We start from the raw sequence: 6000 nt of genomic DNA on the forward strand, positions 1-6000 counted from the left end.
GCTCAGCCCGGGGGGCGCGTCTGACCCCGCGCTGCAGTTTAACAACCTGTTTGGTCCCGCCTCGAGGCTGCGCCTGAGGGACTCCTCGGGAGCGCCCCTTGCTTAGGGGCTGCTCCTTTACTACTCGTAATAAAGACAAGATATTCCAACAACAGAACAAGAGGACACAGTTCTATCTGTGCAAGGGGAAGTTTAGGCTTGGTCTTAGAAAAAAAAGTCTTCACAGAAACAGAGGTTGCCTGTTGGAATATGCTGCCCAGGGAGGTGTTTAAGAAGAGACTGGATGAGGCACTAAGTGCCATGGTCCGGTTGATTAATTAGGGTTGAGTGATCGGTTGGACTTGATGATCTTGGAGGTCTCTTCCAACCTGGTTGACCCTGTGATTCTGTACGTGCATGCTAAACTTGGCAGCATAGGTTAAAAAAAGCCTAACAATATGGGGTTTAAAGTAATGACATTGAAACACCTATGCTAAAATTTACAGAATATTTACAGAATTAACCAGGTTGGAAAAGACCTTTGAGATCATCGAGTCCAACCTATCACCCAACACCATCTAATCAACTAAACCATGGCACCAAGTGCTGCAGCAAGTCTCTCTTTAAACACCTCCAGTGATGGTGACTCCACCACCTCCCTGGGCAGCACATTCCAATGGCCAATTTCTATGAAGAGTTTCTTCCTAACATCCAGCCCAAACCTCCCCTGGCACAGCTTGAGACTTTGTTCTCTTGTTCTGTCACAGGTTGCCTGGGAGAAGACACCAACCCCCACCTGGCTACTCGTAGAGAGCAATAAGGTCTCCCTGAGCCTCCTCCTCTCCAGGCTAAGCAACCCCAGCTCCCTCAACCTCTCCTCATAGGGCTGTGCCCCAAACCCCTCCCCAGCCTTGTTGCCCTTCTCTGGACATATTCCAGCAACTCAACATCTTTCTTATAAGATTTTTGTGACAGTGCTCTCCCCTACCCTAAGTTCTCCCCTAAAATGTGCTTCCCAAATCTGTGCTGATAAATTAAATTTAAAAAAACATTCTCTAAAATGTGCCCTGCAAATGATCATGCAAGTCAAGAGGGTTAGGCTGTTGTCTTGTATCCACCCTGTGCGTGCTCTAACATCTTGCCTACAATCTGGCTTAGGACCATGTATGTAATTAGTCCCACTGGCAACAGATTACATGCTTCTTAAAAAAAGTTATTATTTGAGCAATTTAAAGTTTTTTCCTGAATAGTTTTGATACTACACAGCTGACAAAATGTCTCTGGCTCCCTTGCCTTCATTTTCACGCTGGGAAGAACATGGGAGCTCTCCAGAAGTTAGCATGGCAGGGAATTTGGATAATTAATGTACCTGGTAGGCCACAAAGCATTTGATCACTGAGGAGAATGATTACCCTGCCTGTCTTTAACATCCCCGATTAGATTTTACACAAGGTTTGCAGGCACATAGCTTCTTTACCAGCCAGTTAGTAATTAGCATTGCCAACACAAGTTTTCCTAGAAGGTTTAAGATGGAGCTAAAATACTTGCACAAAATAATTACCACCCACTTTCCCAGTAGTCCAATTCACAGCCATACCAAGTCAGTCAGGACTGTTGCAACAGATGCTGCATCATTAAGTACCAGATGTACAGTGATGGAGTTAAGTACAGAATTAACTGCTAGTTGTAGGAAAGGTGAGGGCAATTCACCAGTTTTAGTTGGGTCTGACATGGAGCTGGTGTTTTGCTGGCTGCTTGTTATTTTGGCAAGAGGCTAACAGTAAAGAGAAAAAGAAATGTGAGGTTCACAGAGTCCCTTTTCTTCTCCCTACATAAAAATGTTTGAAAGGCTATAGAAATCCTTGAAACATTTGTAATTCCTAAAGAGTCTCTGCTATACTCTTGGAAGACGAGCTAACTGCTGCATTGCTTCTGAAAACAAGTTTACCATTTCCTATCCATAAACAAATGGAATTACTAAACTATTTCATATTCTATTACCCAGCTGAATTAAGTCAACTTGCTTTCTCTGGTAAATATGAAACAAGGAGGAGGATAATAAAGCTGGATACCATGGACATAGCGGTACATAGCACCAGAGTGGCAGTCCACCAGGACCTAAGGACTCTGTATGAAACTTTCTATTGTTTAACACACAAACCTGGGGAAGGAGACAAAGAACAGGCAAAAGAGCACCAATAACAGCCTCTTCAGCATGGGATAGCTGAACACCAAAAGTCATTGACAATAAATTGCCATGCTTCATGGCAGGTAGCAGCAGCATCATAAGACAAAACCCTCAAATCCTTATTCATAAGCATCGTGACCATTACCAATCACTAGCAATGAAAGGGGAAATACCCTAAATTACAGGGAACAGTTTATATATTTTAACACATCCAAACTTTATTATTAACAACTCTTTGCCCATGGCCAAAGGCTACTACATGGAGCCATGACAAATAAGTGAGGTCTTCTTTCTCATTCAGTATAATTGCAATTGCATCCTAAGGTTTCATTTTGAATAATCGTTACTCAATATCTACTTTAGATCCTTATTAATTGAAATCAATCTGGTCTAAAGAAAAAAAAACCCAAACCCATTGCTATTCAAGCTCCTAAACTAAGACCTGATTTTTAAAAAAAAAAAATGTAAGTATTTTTTTATATATACCATGCTTGTACAGGGGCTTCTGTGCCATCCAAGCCTCTGGCTAGGGAACAGAGGTTGTTCATATATCTGTTGTGTGAAGACAGAATAGAATAAATCAAGTTGGAAGATACCTTCAAGATCATCACGTCCAACACATCACCCAACACCATCTAATCAACTAAACCATGGCACCAAGCACACTATCAAGTCTCCTCCTAAACACCTCCAATGACAGCAACTCTACAACCTCCCTGGGCAGCCCATTCCAGTGGCCAATCACTCTCTTTCTATGGAGAATTTCTTCCTAACATCCAGTCTAAACCTCCCCTGGCACAGCTTGAGACTGTGTCCTCTTGTTCTGGTGCTGGTTGCCTGGGAGAAGAGACCAACCCCCACCTGGCTACAACCTCCCTTCAGGTAGTTGTAGACAGCAAGGTGACTGTTTGGATTTTGTACTTTTTATGATCCTACACATGTGTAGGTTCAAGAAAATATCAAGAAAATACCTACTGATAGTTAAAAACCACAAATGTTTGAATACATGAAGTAGCCAGAGATTCCAAATGGCTAAGTTTTCCAGGGAGAATATTTTAAGTAACAGAAAAATATAAAATGCTTCCTGGCAGGCACGTGCAGAGGTGAATGATTCTTCCAAAGCACAGAAGGTGAATGTACAGAAGCCTGTGTAACTCCACTGAGTCATGTAGGTCTATAAAGTTATTTCACAGTCACTGGGCCAAAGATCAACTTAAACTAGAAGCACGTATCTTTGATTTCCAGCACATGGGTGTTTTTCATTAGTCACATCCAGTTCATTCGCCTGTACACCAGCAGAGTCACCTTCAGTGTCTTGAACTGAGTACAGCACTCAACCAGCCCTTTCAACCCCAGCAGCTGCCAGACAGCTAGTGACCCCCTGCTGCTACTGGAGAAAAACAAGATGAAAACTCTTAAAAATCAGTGTTACATATACCAGACATAAGGCACTGACAGAATTGACCCCTCCCTGGAGGTGTTCAAGGCCAGGTTGGATGAGACCTGATGCAGGAAGCTTATTCTGCATATTACTGCAGAGGATAAGAGCAGTTCATAGATTGGGTTAGGTTGGAATTGCATTTAAAGATTGTCTAGTTCCAACCCCCTTTCCATGGGCAGGGACACCTTCCATTAGACCAGGTTGCTCAAGGCCTCAATTCATGAACAAACAAGGTTGTCTTGCAATGGTCTTGACAAACTACACCCAGTTCAAACTGTAACCAAAACCATACTCTAAGCATGACAGTCTGATAGTAAATTGATCCATGTCTTTGCATAGAGAATCACACATACATCAAGACATCAGGACATGCCACCAGAATGCCACTATAAAAATGCATCAAAGCAACAGGGAACAAACAAAACCCCCAAACCAATCAACCATGAGGCCCAGTAGTAATTATAGACCATAGTAACTTTATTTCTCTAATTTTCCACTACAGTAGCTTCACATATAATGGACAAGCACAATTCCACTGCAGCTGTTTTCCATCTTAAATAATCCATGACCAGCTTGTCAGTTCTTGTACAGTGTGAAAGCACCTGGAAATGCTTACCAACAGTATTTTAATAGAGACTAAATTAGAAATAACTTAGAAAACGTCAGTACTGTCCAGAGGATACTGATGACATAAAACCATGAATAGTGAATTGGGGATTGTGAAAGCAACAGAGCACCTAGCAGGATTTCCATACTTCTTATCCAGAGCTGAACATTTCTGCCTTCTTATTTTCATCCCCGTTCTTCTTCTTACTCCTCCATTTCTGCTTTTGTGAAAACTGTAATTGACACTGTGGATAATCTAAGTCTGCACCTTTATAACTTCTGATTCTCTGTCCAATTTTCCTGTGAAACCTCAAGCAAATGAGATTTTTATCCAATATATTCTTGCTCTTCATATTGGCAAAGGGTGAAAACTCACAGGAACACAGACAGCAAATGGAAATGCCACAATCTGCACTTTTCAAGGAAACCAGCTTCCTCACTCCAGGCAGGAATCTACAGACTCTTGCAACACTTCACTCATCTCATAGCAAGATATCATGGTCAGGCACATGGGAACTGGGATAAAGGGAGATGAACTCAAATTAACGATCTCTGTCTTCCAAGAGCAAAGTCTTTCACAGCTCCTTAGGATACAATCCACACTACTGCTTCTACAAAGTCACAGCTGTATGGTGCTATCCAGGTGTGGTAAAATAAAGCCCCTCTGGTAGGCACTGGGGTTTAAGAGAAGTCAGTGCCATCACAAATAAGCTAAGCCTATCCCACAAGGCTAACACAGAGTCACATTATTAACAACATTGGTTTACACTTTTGCTTACTAGTTGCAAAACAATCCAAGTAATCAAGCACTAGCTGCAGTTCATTTTCAGTTCAGCAGTGGCACTTCTTTAGGCAGTGGGATGTAATCATAGTCACACAGTAACCTGTTTTAACATGAAAGGGACAGGAGCCCTGCCAAAACACAGCTGTACTGCCAGCTTTCTCTAGTGACACCTGCATTGAAAATAAGGCAGAAAAGTGAGCACATCGGTAATTTTTATGTCACAGAATTACTGAGTCTGCAATAGCCCTCCAGCCTATGACCTAACACCGCCACATTAACTAGACCATGTCAACAGGTCTTGGTGCTACCTATGCAAGGCATAAAGCAGAACACCTCCAATGACTTAAAGGCAGGGATCATGTGGTTTTAGTTTTGGTGTAGAGACTAATCTTCCTTCTTCCTCTAGAAAAAGTAAATGGCAAGCCACAGTAGCTCACTGCATCCCGCACCATTATAAATACACAAAATACAACAAAATGAAGGAAACAAACCACTTACCAACCAACATGCACCTAGAACATTTAACACAGAAATCTGTTGGTCAGTAAATTAAAACTTGAGAGTCCTGAATTATACAGCACAGCATTAGTAACACTGTAAATCCAGAAAAGAGGAAAGAAAACCCACAAATCCACAAGCCTACACAATTTGATTTCAAAGAACATCAACAAAACCATAGCTGTTATCAATACAGAAAACAATTTAATTTGTTTCAAAGTAAATATTTGACATACAAAGCACATACAATGGAAAAGGGGTCACAATAAATTACAAATGGAGATACTTGCTCATTCACTGGAGCAAAGCCCTTGGTATTTCCAATTTCAGACCATCAAATTTATCATTCTTGCTGATTTAAGCACGGCCCTAAACAAATATGGATCCCAGTGCTTTCTTTCACGGGTACTGGCATGGATAATTTACTGCAGTGATCCAATTTGAAAATCAGTAGGGACCAGTAAATGGCTGCATAAAAGAAAGAGCGAATGAGGTGCTTTTTCC

The sequence above is a fragment of the Dryobates pubescens genome, chromosome 1 (genome assembly GCF_014839835.1).
Source record: "Dryobates pubescens isolate bDryPub1 chromosome 1, bDryPub1.pri, whole genome shotgun sequence".
In the NCBI taxonomy this organism is placed as follows: Eukaryota; Metazoa; Chordata; class Aves; order Piciformes; family Picidae; genus Dryobates; species Dryobates pubescens.